This window comes from Numida meleagris, chromosome 1 (assembly GCF_002078875.1).
Source record: "Numida meleagris isolate 19003 breed g44 Domestic line chromosome 1, NumMel1.0, whole genome shotgun sequence".
Taxonomy (NCBI): Eukaryota; Metazoa; Chordata; class Aves; order Galliformes; family Numididae; genus Numida; species Numida meleagris.
Window position 1 is genome coordinate 176968483 of NC_034409.1, and position 16326 is coordinate 176984808.

At 38.9% G+C, this 16326-nt stretch overlaps 1 long non-coding RNA gene across 1 annotated transcript; it reads right to left on the reverse strand.

The window, feature by feature from the left end:
- On the reverse strand, positions 6639-14941 carry LOC110393586. Its single transcript, XR_002435048.1, has 3 exons — positions 14817-14941; positions 7137-7226; positions 6639-7049 (listed from the first exon to the last, which is right to left on the reverse strand). It is a non-coding gene; the product is annotated as an uncharacterized LOC110393586 (long non-coding RNA).

The following is a 16326-nucleotide window of genomic DNA, read 5'->3' on the forward strand; positions in this document are numbered from 1 at the left end:
CCTCATTCAGTACATAAGGTGAATGACACTGATTAATGCCCTTTAACATTTTGTGTTATTCTCATGTTAGGGTATTCTGTTCATGTTTTATTTAAGAAACACGGCCAGATGCTCTAAATAATTTTTTTTGTCACCTGTCACAGTCAAATGAGAGCTTTACAAACATTAGTTCATTTACCACTATTTATGCACAGAGAATTAAGGTACAGTTAGATTAGTGTCAAAAATATGTTAGTTTTGTGTGCCTGTTTTGTGTGCTTACTTTTGTTAAGGATATAGCATTTATTTTTACACTTTATTTGGCAATCACACCTGACACTTACTTCATGTTCTGTTGAGAAGTCTCTAGAGCATGAGGCTGGGTACCTAGGAGTTGAAAAATACACTCCTTATCACCAATTCCAAATATGAATTAGATAAGTTCCAGCCTCATCTAAGATTCGGTGAAGGATAAAGTCCAGCTACTCAGGAGATGTTCACTCTGCTGTCCAAAGCACAAGATCAACCTTTTCTTCTTGAAATCTCTGCCTCAGTCACTGCACCGTCTGGTTTCTGTACTAGATGAGCTCAGGATCATACAAACACCAGGCTACTTCATGACTTCATACTTTGTACACTAGGTATCCTCCGTACTGAAGGAAGGAATGCCCTGTGGTAAAAATAGTATGTGATCTCACAATTGAAAGACTGTAGTATGGTACATATATTCCAGGAGTTTGAATTGGGTTTTTGCAAGCAGCTTGAGCTCTAGTGCTCTCTACTTTTTGAATGTTCTAGTTTCTTGTAATCTTAATATTCTCCAAATTACTTTAGGAGGTAGTACCCTAAAAGGCAATCCAGAAAACTAACATTTTTTGTTGTCTCTTTACCAGGTAACTCATTAATCCTGGATCCTAATCTGCGTTCAAAAGGACCATACATTCTGTTTTCTTCTCTGTCACTGTTAGCTATGCAGTCTGACTGAGTCTTCCATTTTCTCACATCCTGGCTTCCAGTGTAAGAACATGCATCCTGGTATATCTGAGGTTTACATCTTAGTCCCCTATCTCTTTGAAAACTTGTTCCGGATTCCATCTATTCCTTGTCTCAGGAATCATTACATTCTCTCAAGCTTATCTTCTAATATTTCCATATTCCTGCACAGCTTCCCTGCTCTTACTTCTTGACATTATAGTAAGGAACAATTACAAACTTTGCACTTCAAACTGGGGCATTATTAATATAGATGGAATTTATCATTAGTATAAGAGTTTATCAATTCCTTGCTAACTTGTGCAAATGGAGAATTTTTAGTCTTACAGGAATACAAAAACATAAACGTAGTCCAATCAAATGTTTGTTGCCAAGGATCCCAACTCTCACAGCGGCTGGCAGTGGATGTCTGGAGAACAGAAGACAGTGATAGAGTGATATCTCCCTGATATTCTGTAACTTTTGCTAATATACATTAGTGGATAGAAGTCAGGAAGGAGGGAAGTGGGAAATGACAGGTTGCATACATTACCATGGATCATAGTTGTTAAATAAATAGGTTTCTTCTTTGGAACAAACAGGAGGCAGTAACGGATTTATCTAGGCTCTGCCCCTAGGCTTTTGGGTTATGTAGTTCCCCATGTGTCATTTCTTAAAGATTCAGGATTTCAAGATACCTAACGTTTACCATATTGTCAAAACAACTCTAATCTGTCCAAAGTTACTGTTCTGCTAGAGAACAGATGACCTACTGGTGTAGGTGGTTTGTTTCTCTGCTCAGATAGAAGTGAGATGCCAGGTAGCTGTCAGACAAGGGAGTGGTAGTCCTTTGGTGTGGCACGTGAGAGAAGAAGCTTATAAGATAATCTACAGGAGAATGCTTGATCTGAACATAAAATATACTTCATTATAAATCCCTTTACAACACAGCCGAAGGCCATACATTCTAAATTTTGTACTTTATAGGCCTTTAATTTAATGGGAAAGTATAGACAGATACTTTACAGATTGAAGAAATAGAGTATTTGACTCTTTCTATTTATGTTAGTAAAACAGAAGTATGGAAGAGGAGTAAAACTATGATGATATCTGGGAGGAAAAATCATGGGATTGAAATTTCGCTCCCACAAAGTAAGTTTTCAACATACAAACTTCGAAAAGTCTAGAGACAGTTAGAGGAAAATGTCCATGAAGCATACGACTAGGGCAGCAGAGGGGGAAATCATGTAAGGAATCTGTGAATGGGAAAGGAATGAGTATAAAAGAATTTTCTTGCTCTATACCTGTTAGCTCACTGATAATAGCAAAACTCACACTGATGGCGTAAGTTAGAGGAACTGTAGCACAACGTGATCCAATAATACATTTTCTATCAGTAATGTATCTTTGTAGGTCCGTTCCAACTGAACTACTCTATTTATAAAATGTAATGGGGAGACTTCTTTGTTTTCTGACTATGAGCTAGTTGATTAATACAGTTAATCTGTAAGGACGTGTCACATACGGAATGATACAATCATTTAGTAAGGGGGTACAAGAAAGAAATACGGTTTTTAATACTTCTGCTTGCAAGCTCGTCAGCCTGGTGGCAGTTTGACAATCTTTAAGAGGCCAGGTGGCTCTGTGCTGGCCAATGCTAACTGGGTCACAGGGAAATGTGATCCTTCAGCACGCTTCTGTAGGCAAGAGGACCACTGTAATCCCTAAACATATAAACAAAATAATGCTCAGTGGTCACAGTGTAGTTATATTACAATTGTGCTGTGCAAAGTACCGTTTGTACTGTAGTATGTGGTCCAAAACGTGAGGAAAAAATAGAGGAAATTAGTGAGAAAATTGTGGAGAACAAATAAAAGAGTGGAGAACTGTCCTTACAATGTGGTTTTCATCTCTCAAAACTGCACTATCCTGTAGACAGTACAGTATTTCATCATCTACTTTTCTCTCACCATTGGCTCTAGAGGAAGTTGTGACACTCACTTATTCTAAATGCCAAACTTTTAAATGTCGGAAGTAGCAAAACCAATCTGTAGTGAGAGACACCATTGTACTGGGAAGCTCAGCTGGCTTTTGCTTAATACAGATCCTAACTTTGAAATTTTTCCCACAGGAAGCTTATATTTGGTAGTACTAGAGCTCCTTGTTTATTGCTTAGACATCAAAGTCAAACATATTAGAGCAAAAGAAGGTATATGTTGCACTGGAAATACTTATCAAGGTTTGTTATGGATTCTTCATCACTACAAATCTGTGTTTTAATCACAATTATCTTTTTTTCCCCTAAATGTTCTAACATAGCTCACAGGAGTTAATTCTGAGAAAGTCTTTTGATCTGCATTGATTAGGCAGCCAAGTGTCTATTCTAGAATCAATCAGGAGAAGAGATGCAACAGTTCGTTCTGGCTTTCTGGTCAAGGAAGACATCAGGAATTATCCTTTTGTCATTAGCACAGAGCCCAGGTAGTTTAACTAGAATCAAGAGTTAGGAAGAAAAGACGAAAAAATGCCCTGTGACAACATGTCCTGTGACATGTGGTCTAATCAGTTTGTCAAAGGAAGACTGATGCGTTTCTTATTACTATTCATTTAGATGTGGTTATACATATGTAGATGTCACATCAAAGAACTGCAGATCAAAGGATTTAGAATATAGAAACTGCTAGAAAAGGGTTACCATCATTTTCTTTTTCTTTTCCCATGGAAGATAGAATTGTTGTTATGTTAATCAGAATATATATTTTTTTATTTCTTTGGAAGTACGTGGGATTACATCAAGAAGTAACTGACTCTATTATGAATTTTTCTTCTGGAGGAAACAAATCAAGACCCAAACTTGGGGTAACTGCGGAAACTTAATGATACTGTGTTTTCCACTCAACAGATTTTTCTTGACCAGTTTCTAGGAATTACTCATTTTGGTGACAGATGTTGCTTCAAGGATGATTAAATTCCAAAATAAGCACAGCAGGAAAAATCTGTTTTATTTATAAAGAATGGTTAACAATAATTGTCGAGTTTTGTTTTGTTTTCCAGAAGATTATTCTAGAAGTTATTTAAAAACACTTCAAAGACAATGTTGTCATTGGTCAAAGTCAGTGTGGGTTCATGAAGGGAAAGTCATGCCTCACTAACTTAATATCCTTTTATGACAAGGTTACTCACTAATTAAATGAAGGAAAGACAGCAGATTTGGGGATTTTGGATTTTCAGAAAGCTTTAAATACAATCTCTCATAGAATCTTGAATAAACATCCAGCGTACAGCTGGACAAATACAGAATATGATATATGAACAGTTTCTTGAACAGTATGGATAAATATTTGGGCTCAAAGAGTTGCAGTAAATGCAATAGCAACAGGATGATTGCCAATCAACCATAAAGGCCACCTAGTCCAACCCCCTGCAATTAACAGAGACACCTACAGCTCCATCAGGTGCTCAGAGCCCCATTCAGCCTGACCTGGAGTGTCTCCAGGAATGGGGCATCCACCATCTCTCTGGGCAGCCTGTGCCAGTGCTTCACCACCCTTATTGTAAGCAACTTTTTCCTTATATCCAATCTAAATCTCCTCTCTTTTAGATTGAAACCATCTCCCCTTGTGCTATCACAGCAGACCCTGCTGAAGAGTCTGTCTCCTTTTTTATACCTCCCTTTAGATACTGGAAGGCTGCTCTCAGGTCTCCCCGAAGCCTTCTCTTCCCCAGGCTGAGCAGCCCCAGCTCTCAGCCTGTCCTCATAGGGAAGTGTTCCATCTATTGGATCAGTTTTGTGGCCCTACTCTGGACTCCCTCTGGAGCCATAAAAGAATAAAAGACTCCAGATCAGTACAGAAGTAGTTAACCTTTTAGAAAAGATCACTGATTTTTTATTTTTTTTTCTGTGTGGCACAGGAATGCAATACTGCTTGAATATGGAGCAAAGCTAAACCAGTACATTTTGTGTTGTAGAGAAAAAGACATAAAACTTAATCTCTTGCAGCGTTCTTGATTTATATCCAAGCTTAACTAATACTGTCTTGAGATCAACCCTCTTTGCCCAAAACGCTGCATAAATTTGACTTACTAGCTGTTGACAAGCGTTATTCTAAGTTCAGTCTAGCTCAAGTGGATAAAAGTAGCATTTTGAAATTAAAACCATATATATGTTAATAACTGGGCATATTATTTCTCAACAAGCAATAGACCATGTAAATAGACCACAGCAAAAACCGCAGGGTTTCACTGTAAATGAAGAAGCAGATGCTGAACTCAGGAAGCCAGAACTGTCAAAGGATTTGCCAAATTAAGGAGTCAGTTAAGAGTATGTCTACTGTCAAAGATAAAAAGAAGCAAAGAAAGCTGCAGTGTACGCAGGGAGCGGGAATAATCTGGTCAAAAGCAAGTGCCAGTCCTGGAGTGGAAAGAGAAAGAATACTAGACAGAAAGCAGATCTCAAGAATATAATCAGTAAGGATTCAAAAGCAGAAGTCAGAGCCTGGTTACAGCTGAAGTACACTTTAAACAGCAAAGAACAAGTAGTAGAGCTCTGGCACATGTGGAATGTATGGGGGAGATCTTGAAATGCCGGGGACAAAGCTTCAGGGCCAGCTTCTACCTCGTCAGCTTGTCAGGACTTGCTGTGATCAGCTATGGAGTTTTTAGTCCACAAAGTGAGTCCCAGAGTAGTCTGACAGCAGGGCACAACAGGACATAATTCTTGACAATTGATGCGGTTTGGACCATTTACTCTTCACTGGCACAAGTGAGAAACAGCACCTCTCAACTCCAAAATGTGTTTTGCAGTGCTCTGAGGATGGTCTTACAGCAAGCAAAGCAAAAGGCTTCAAACAAAACAAAAGTTCCACTGTGGACTGTGGCAAAACCGCTGATGAATTCCACGAGGGAGAAGCTGTCTTCACTCATTTTCACTGTATAGTATGATTTGTTTTAGTTCATTTCTGGGAATTACAGTCATTGCAGCAGTTCCATTACTTAACACTGAGACAAAGTAGGTAAATTCAAATGAAATATTACACAGTCGAGAAAAATGTAGTTGGTCTCAGCAGACCAGTTTTCAATTATCATTAAATTTTTGTAATCCAAAATGATCCTTTTGTATCTTACAAAATATTTGTATATACATTGTCATCCTCCTCAGGGATAGCAAGATAAGCAGTATTTTTGTACGAAGGTCACTCCAAAAATAATGCCTCCTATTTACTTCCATGGAAACTACAATAGATACAAAGAATGCAATAACTCAGTTTGATAAAGCAAATTCTCAGCTACAAAATACTACTTTGCAACACAGTCTCTACCATTAATTGTGCATTTTTGCCAGCAATGAACATGCACCTGCACCTGCATGCAGTGCTTGTAAAAATCTGCAGTAGAAGTGACCCACAGTAGCTGTCACTGCTGCTGAAATGCACCACCTACCACCTCGCTGTGCTCACAGCCACTCTTTGGTCTCCATAAACCTTCAGCAAGCATCAGTGTACATCAGCGGGTGCCAGTGTTTCTGCACAGAGGAATTCAAACCCTTGCTTCATACACACTTCCATGTCAGATGCCGTTGTGTCAGACTGCCCGTCTGCTGCCATCTGTCACATGGCAACAGCATGTAATGGGATATTGGTGGGAAGGTTCAGCCACTACTACCATACCACCAACATCTGCCTCTGACGTTGTAGGCCAACATAATAAAATAGGAGGCATTACTTCTAGAGCAGCCCTTGTATATCTTATGATGCTGAAAATGTTTATACTTTTACTTCTAAACTTCTTTTTGTTCCTGTAGAAAACAGCCAAGTTTGCATTGGCAAATTCTGAGAACTGGAAAAATGTCATTCAGACTCATTCAGGAAGCAACTTGCTGCATCTGTAGGTATCATCTACAAGTTTTAGTTTTCATGGCTGGAGACAGCTCCTGTGATGAATGGGAGCTGTATCTAGGTCCCCTCCTCCATATGCCACATGATGGAAAGAGTGCAGCTCAGCTACTGAGGCGCTGGGAGGGAAGCTGGGAGGGATGCGGCCTGGACCTTCCACCTGATGTGTAATCCATAGGAGGAGTACCTGGAGTGGCAGATGTACAGCTGGAGAAACAAGTGATGACTTTTGGACACTTTCTAATAAAGATACAGAGACCAAAAGTAACAGCCAGCAGAGTAAGGCAGTCTTACCACATTTTCCACCAGTGATGGCACGTTGGACAGTCAGGACACACAACTGGAAGCAGCTCATCCTCTGTTGTGTGTGGCACAAACTGAATCCTGTGGGAACAGTGAGATGCGACATGAAAACAAACGTGTGCTAATGTTGGCTAACATGTATGGTGTTACAATAAGAAAAAGTGCGCAACATAAGGGAATAGAACCGAATCCCAATTAATTGCATAAAATTAATAATTTAGTGTATGTCAAAGAAGAGCCAGAACAGTTATTCTTGGGAAATCTTACTTCATCCTTGGGAAATTTATAGTCATCGTCACAAGCACAGTGTCGTATGTTCCACAAGTAAGAAGAAATGGCAGAATCAAGGAGAATGACAGCCATAAAATATGCAAAATACGTTGTGTTACACCTTTGGGAATGGCTAATTACTCTGTAGCAGCCTGTGCACAGTGAGGGATGAGAATGGGTCAGTGTGTGACAGTACGCCGTACTGGCTCTTTTTAGAACATCAAACACATATCCTGGCACTTTCCTGATACTCACTGGAGAATGAACAATTGATTCAGTTTCAGCTACTGTGCTGAATCTTTATAAGCAAAAGGTGTTGAAAATAGTCATAAGTATTTTATGCAAATTCAGACAGTGAACTGGAAATAGGGGAAGTAATAAGGCCTAGGAACAAGAATTCCCTGAACAGACTGTAAGTGACAATGGCTTAGTTCAAATATGAGGAGTTCCAGCTGCTTTTCAAGGAAACGGTATCAAAGTGACACATCAGCCTCTTACCCTCCTGCCATGAATGGATTAGTGAAATGATTCGTTCAGTCATTTGAGAAGGCAATCTGTGCTCCATTCCCGTGTGCTATTAAGCTTCTAGCTCAAGCTAGTTACAAGACAATCATCTCCTGTCTGTAGGAACACATGCTAGTGCTGCTGCTTATAGGACTTAATTTATGGCCTCACCAGGATGTCCTAATCCTTCATCTACAGAAGGATACTGAAAATAAATATTATGACTGACTTGTCACAGCTAAAAACATCTGAGCAAGCAGTTTTCATGTGAAAAAAAAAAAAAAAAAGAAAAGAAAAGAAAAGCAATTCCAAAGCAATTTCAAAAACAGGAGTAATTAGGACAGAGGCTGGCCCTGTGCTTCACCAGGCTGAAATCTCATAGCACTAATTAAGTTGCAAAGAAAACAAGGAACACTCTGGCTGAAAGGGCTCTCAGGGTCATGCACTCCATCACTCCAGCCCAATGCAAAATTACTTATATCTTTATCATTCCTGAACTGCTCTTTAAAACTCGTCAGCTTGATTTTAAACAACCTCAACAACCTTATAATTTTATTTCAACACCTTCAACGTTCAGAAGTTTTCCCTGGCATCCAATTTGAATCTTTCTTGCTGAACATCAAGACCATTTATTTCTCACCTTGTAAAAAAGGACACAAAACTTGGAGTATTACCTTCCTCCAAATATTGCCCATTGATCTGTTTGAAATCTTATGACATATTTCTTTCTCAAAACAAATATCCCCAGACTATATTCCTAATTTATTTCAGACCATATTTTCTACACCTCTGCTTCTTCTTTTGGTGCCCTCTGGACACTTGCTAATTGATGTATGACTTTGCTGAGTGCCCAGAACTGAACGCAGTATGCAGCTGAAGAATCTTTAGTCCTATGTAAGGTGGGGTTATTTCATGCATCTTGTAGACTGTATTCCTGCTCATCTATCTTAGTGTCATGTGTTTTTTGTTTTTCTTTTGCTGGTGTTTCTTTGGTGGTGGTGATTTTTATTTTGCTACACTACTATGTGTAGATAAGGAATCAGGAGTCTCACATCCTTCTTTGTAGAGCAATCATCTGAGCGCATCATTGTTCTCCATACTACATTTGATCACTTCTGCCCATAGCTAGCAGCTTGCACTTCTCCCTGTTGGATTACATCCTCTTTTCTCCAGGTTACTTCTACAATTTACCAGCACTCTTTAAAATTATAATCCTGACTAAGCATAGCCAAAATCTGTTCAATCTTTGTGTTGTCTGCAAAGTTTTATTTTCTATTTAACTACTCAGGTGTTTTTTGAAATAGTGAGCCACGCCAGCTCAGCCTCTGCAGAACCCCAGTCAGTGCACTCCCCACTCTCCCACTCGGACAGAGAACAGTCAATAACAACTCTATTAGTACAGTTTTGCATTACAGTAGTTTGATCTAGGCCATGTTGCTGTAGGTTATTTATTAGAATTTCACTTACAGGAGTATCAGAAATGTTAAAGTCAGCATAGAAAGCATTGATTGCTTCTTCATCTGTAAGAACAATTAACCTGATATAAAGAGAAATTAAATTATCTTGGTATGATTTGCTTTACTGATATGATTTGGCTGTTACTTCTTTCTGGTTCCTGGGTTGCTTGTTCCAATGTTTTTACACAAAAATGCATTCAGCTGATGGGTTTAGAATTCCCTGATTTATCTTTTTTCTCTTTTTTTTGCAAATGTAAATATGGCAGTTTCCCATTTCAATCTTTCATTACTTTTCACAAATTGTCAAAGATAACTTTAAGTATCCTGGATTTAAATTTCTCAGGCATAGACAATTTGAGAATCCACAATTTAATGTATTTTCTGATCTGTTCTTTCTTATTTTAGGCTGGGTAGTTACTCCGTAAACTACAGCACAGTGCCACCATCTGACTCAGTCAACCTTGGGAGTAGAAACTGATGAAAAAAAGGCATTAACTTTTAGATCTGTTGATCACTTTATTCTGTATTGCTTAGTGAGCTAATGCTTTTTTTGATGTTTGTGTTACTACTTAATTAATTATTTAATGTAGTTAAATAGACACGTACTATTCCTTGAGATTCTTAGTTCATTATCTCTTGTTGTTGTTGCTGTTCTGCGTATGTCTTGGCCCCTCTTATTTTTGTATGTGTATACTTACGCTATATATTTTTATTTCATCCATGGTAATTTTATTTTTTTCTGCACTTTATGGTTCTTTCTTGTTTGAGAAGAATGAGGAAATCATGATTTAACCAGCTTTGTCTCTTTGTACACTCACTATCTTTCCTATACAATGAAACAGCCCACATTTGAATATGTAAAGTATTTATTTTAGGAACTAACAGCTTGTCTCCAGTTTCTGCTTGCTCTTTTTTTTTTTTAAAGATCTTGGATTCCTGTTTTCTAGGTTCTCTGTCCCAAGTGTTCTCCTAACTTCCCACTTTTAACCAGTTCCTCACAATTGGTTAAAGATGTATCTTGTAGAAGCTTCTTTCAAGATGCTTTCTCCTTCTATATCAAAGTGTTTTCATCAAAGTACAGTAGAACCTTACTAGATAGTCTGTATCCCACTGTGTTTTTCCTCAACAAGTAATAAACCTAATTAATAATCCCTGTTACTATTAAATAGTTGCTCTGAATCACTTGACTACTTGCCCACAGTTAGTTAATCACAACTTTTGGCTTGCTAATCTGTAATAGGTTCCCGCCGTGGTAAAACCCATACATATTTCATTTATTCTTTGTCCGAAGATCTTCAGCAGGTGTCCATCTACAATCTGCAGCTCATGACAAAGGTAAGTCTTTAAAACCTCTGCAACAGGTTTTACCACATTAGCATTATAGTTTCCTTAACAACTGTACAATCTATCATGCCAATTTGATCTTAAGTCAAATAATATATTACGATTTCCAGGTCTTTAAATGCAGTCATTAAGAAATTGTTTGTATTTAAATTGAGAGGTTCATCTTCTAAGCATCACCTGAAGCCTGAAGATTAATTCTTGCTCATACTAACCATGAACACTCACTGGGGCTTCTGGTTATTTTAAGATATCCACATAATCCTGTTTGTTCCTATGCTGCAAGAACCCAGAAGCTTCCCTATACCCTTTCTTCTTCTACATTAAGGTCAGCAAGATCTCAGCCTAAAAGACTTGTCTGACAAATCCTAGTTGTACTATCTAGACATTTTTGAGAAAAGGAGGCTGAGGGGAGGCTCCACCACTCTCCACAACTACCTGAAAGGAGGTAGCAATGAAGGTGTCTGTCTCTTTTCTCAGGTGACAAGTGGTAGGACATGAGGAAACCTAAAAATCGAATGTTGCACCAGAGGAGGTTTAGAATGGATATAGGCAGGGATTTTGTCATAGAAAAGGTGGTTAGGCATTGCAGTGGGCTGCCTGGGAGTATTGTGAGAGATGTGTGGATGTGGCACTGAGGAATGTGACTTAGTGGTGGACTTGGTAGAGATATATGATGGTGGGGCTTGAGCTTAAGGGTCTTTTCCAACCTAAATGACGCTATGATTCTATGATTTTGGGAGCATCTTCTCCTAGCCTTTGAGGTAGCCTGTGGACTCAGGTATAACATGATATGGGTTCCCAGTAGCTTCACTGGCTCACCCACAAGCTTGGCAAGAACAGTGGCACAGACTGTTATCTCCTCCCAGACAAGCCCCAGGTGATGCCTCCTCCTCTGGAGCAACACAGTGACTGCTGGAATCCATTTCCCTACAGAATAGCAGGTGTAGGACTTCTCTGCAGCCATGCTATGCATGTCTCTGTGTGTGAAAGAAGCCATCTGTGACTTCTTTTGTCTGTTCACAGAGTTCTTTTTCTAAGTAGTAGTTGCTGCTCACACTTCTTATTTAGGTTAGGAGATAAAACACCCTCAACCAGCCATACCTAAATTTTGATTTTGATATTTCCTTCACAAATACAATACTGAAATTTGCTTTTTAAGTTTTAAATACAAGATTTCCACTGCTACCAAAGGTAGACAGCAGGCACTGGGATCTAATACCTACGTTTAATCCCACTCCAGATAAATTTAGCTCTCAGTGTCTTAAAAAATATTAGAATGCATTATTCAAATCAGATAGATTTTCTATCATGTTATTTGGTAGGCTAACAATAAAGTAGTAAGATAGACATTGTATTTTCAAAAGTGACACTCCTGATAGATTCTAACGGACTTAGTGGGAGCTGTTGATTCAAACTATATTTATCAAACCATATATTTAGAAATTGAAATATGGACATACGGTACTAATTTCAGATTTCCATTAGAAAACTGTCAAAATATTTTTAAGAATCTATAATATGACTGTACTATCAGTTTGCAGCATACCAAACAGCTTCCACGCCCTGAGATTAAAAAAATAATCTTTGCATGTGGCACATCCTATTGTGAGAATGAAAATTTACTTGAAAATATCCCTGTTTATTTTCACAATACATAAGATCAGAATCATTCTTTCTAATAAAATTCATACAGTTCTGCTGAAATTGTTATTTAGGTGCTTTAATTAAAAAAAATCCTGTAGCTGATTTCTGAAGACACTCTTCCTCCGACTGACTCATAGAAACAAGCCATAAGGTCATAGTTTCACAAGGCAGTCTATCTCATTTTAGGAAGCCTAATAGTATAGGATTAAAAGCATTACAGATACATTAAGCAAAATCCTGAGTTCATACAAACTCACCATGCAACTTCAAGTGTACATAAAATATGTGAGGATTAACTTTGTCCTAGAGGACTTGATACTGGAGCAGGTAGCTCACCAAGCTTCTTTTGACTTCATGCTGAATCAGACACCTTTTGTCCTGTTGTAGACAGTATGAAAAAGGATAGCTACTAGAAAAGTACCATAAACACTGTAACAAGTGCTCTTGTAATGTGATAGAAATGCCATGCTGTATTAATGCTTGACCTACAATAAAACTGCACTGTAGGGTGATCCAATATGTACAAATTTGGTACCACATCCTGAGACTTCTCTTGATATTTGTAAGTGATCAGTATTCCAGTAAGTGTCTGGGATACTTAACTGCACTTGAAATATGCTCATCATAATTATTTATAGTTTTAATTACAACCTCTGTTCAAGCAAAAGATTCCATCCATTATTTTTTGGAAGTTTTAGGAGTGGGAGGTAAGGTAAGGTAGAAATGGATCTGATGGATCCATGTGCTGATGGATGCTCTTCATTATTTCGCTGCATAGCACAAGTAGCTGACTGCGTAGTGATGATCCCTGAACCATTTTTTGCTGTAATTTTTGTCATTCTATGTAAAAGAACTTTGCATATCAAGTAGACCTTCGCAATCTTTGAATTTGTTTCTTCACTGAGACTTCATTCAAACTTAATCCCTCTATCTCATTCATCCATTTATTTAAACTTCCTGGAGAGTAAGTTTTGCAGTTCAGAGAATCATAAAATCATAGAATCACAGAATAGCTTGATTTGGAAGGGCCCTTAAAGCCCACTGAGTTTCAACCCTCTACCATGGGCATGGCTGCCACCCACCAGCTGAGGCTGCCCAGGGCCCCATCCATCCTGGCCTCAAGCACCTCCAGGCATGGGACTTCTCCGGACAACCTGTGTCAGTGCCTCACTGCCCTCTGAGTAAAAATTTTCCTCCTAGAATCTAATTTAAATCTCCCCTCTTTTAGTTTAAAGACATTCTCGCTTGTCCTATTACTATCACATCACGTAAAAAGTCAGTCTCCTTCCTGTTTCTAAGTTCCCGTCAAGTACTGGAAGGAGTTTCAGTCCCTTTTCACAACTTCAGAAAAAGAATACTTGCTGCCTTTGAAGGCCTTACAGCATTCCTCTGCATGATGTGAGCCTTTTCCAAACTTCTACAGTGTATTCAGTTTTCTTTTTTTTTTTTTCATTCTGTTTGTTTCTCTGATCCTTAAACATTTCTGTTGTGAGAAGTAATCTTGATTAACTAAAACTTTTGTCACAGTCTGAAAACAATCTGCATATGAGGACATTGGAATTGGCTTCCCTGAACTGGTTTTGAAATATACAAAGAGTGTTTCATAACAATAAATACAGTGCTTCTCACAGGCAGCTCTTCCCTAGGTTAAACATTTGCACTGTCTGGATGGACTGCAGTCTGTGTTCACAGATTTATGCTTATTTTTCAAATGCGGCATCACCTGTTTTGCACAGTATGGTCTTCTGAAAGTTCATTTGGCAAGAAACAGTTCTTACTAAGTATAAAGTGTGAAATCTGGCAGTGAAGTTTTAAATTAAACCCAGGTTTTTTTTCAGATTACATCCAGGCAACTGCTGTCTCACTAAAAAGTAGCAATTAGTAACCAACATTATGTGTAGAGTGTAAGAGGGTGTAACTGAATGCTCATCCTTCTGCATTTAATGTAATTTTATCTCATAAATTATAAGATCTTACAATGCAATATTCAGTACTTGTATTGGTAACAAGATAAACACAATGGTATAATGATATACTTAGATGTTCTATGCTATTTGACAGACTTTAAAAATGAGTTTGTGATATAATAATTTTTCTAAGAGAGTTAATGCTGTTTTTTGTCTCTTTAAAAGTTATCTCGATGAGTAGCACTTAAAAAAAATGTGCTTCAAGAGCTGTTATTAAATGAATAAAAACTAACTGTTTCATCCTTCTTCACCCCACGTACAAGATGCACTGAACATGCAGCACCACAAAAATGAGCTCATAGCTCCTGCCCCATTCCCCTGTGGGGACAATGCTGGCGGGACGCTGGCTTGCTGGGCATGTGGCATTGCAGCCGCTTCCACCACCACAAGTCAATTATGAGATCGTGTAAATCTTAGCCTAGCAGTTAAAATTAATTGTATTAAATTTTTTATACTGTGCATACACTTACTCTCCTAAATCTTACCCTCTTGTGAAAATAATGTGGATTCCAATGTTGTTGAAACCTGCAACCTGTTCCCTTTTTAAGATGGTGGCTGGTGCCCATCCCTCTCAGCAGGGGAGAAGCCGCCATCACCCGCGGCCGCCATGTTGAGAGTAGGGGTGGGCGGTGACCTCAGCCCGGGGAGAACAAAGGCGCGGGTGGCTGTCCTGGAAAGAAAGCTGTCAGCCTGTGATCTCAGCCTGCCCAGATGAATGGAGGCGCTGGCATTGCGGAAGGGATCAATAATTCATGAGGATCCTTACAAGACCTTGTGTGCCAGCAGCTGCTATAGATAAGCCTGCAGCTACGGGGGGGGGGGGGGGGAATAATAATTAAAAAATAAATTGGACCATCAGTGCAAAATAAGTATTTTATAAGACAACTTATGATAGTACATCTACTAAAAAGATGGTGAGAGTTTAGAGTAAGAGATGTGTGATGCTACAGAAGGTTACACAGTTGTAGACTAACAGTGAGAATTACTGTTAAACCTTCTGTCCTTTACAGAAGTGTTTCACTGTTTCTGGGGAAGAGGGTAGTGTGATACAACCCACGCCAGGCAAAATAGCTTCTGCCCTCAGTGTATTGGTATTTTGACAAACCATCTCCTTGTCCTTCAAGCATTCTGTCTTGGGAGTCCCCCAGTCTCAGCAGCAATGCAAAGCGGTAAGAGTGATGTTCCCTTGCTGTCAGATGTAACACTTCCATCCAGCTTCTGTACATGGTCCCCAGCACTGTTCATGCACATTCTGTTTACTATCCTTCCAAGTCAGGGCAGATTACAGTGCATCTGGTTCTTTATCATCACTGTCCTTCACTCAGCCCTTATCTGTCTTGATAGGTGGGCTGGATGCTGCTAGTTATTTTCCATTTTGTCATTATTATTGACCCGTGTAGCTTCCTCTTACAATTCATATGACAATGCTGTTTGGGAAGTTCCTGTTTGCCACTTTTTAATGTAAGAAAGTGATGGCTGGCCTCATAATATGCTCAGCAGTGTGTAATAACATCAGATCTTTGTCTCTGATGATAACAGAAAGCCTATTTTGCCTTATCTTCCTAATTCAAACATATTAGTTATAGTTCTTTCGTTGTTCTTCCTGAAGGTAGAAAATCACTTCTTTAACCTACAGATTACTGAATTTTTAGTCTCTGAAAGGGTGCATCCCGGTGGTTCGAAACTACCAAACCAGTGCTCCATTTCTCCACTTAGCTTTCGGTATTGTCTTGCAGCTTATTTATGGGCAGTTTTGCATATGCTCTGATTACGTTCAGTGCAAATCTATTTAGAGTCTGGTACAAGGACTGGGAGAGCATGCTTTGCCTTGGTGTGGCCCTTCTGGGCCTGGCCACCAGCCAGGCTGAGGTGACCTAGTCTAGGGGTAGGTCACAGAAAGATTTCACCTGGTCACTTGGGAAAGCGAAAGTAAAACCAATAATAATTTTAAACGGACATGATTTCTTACTTTCTTCTGAGCCATGCCAAATAATG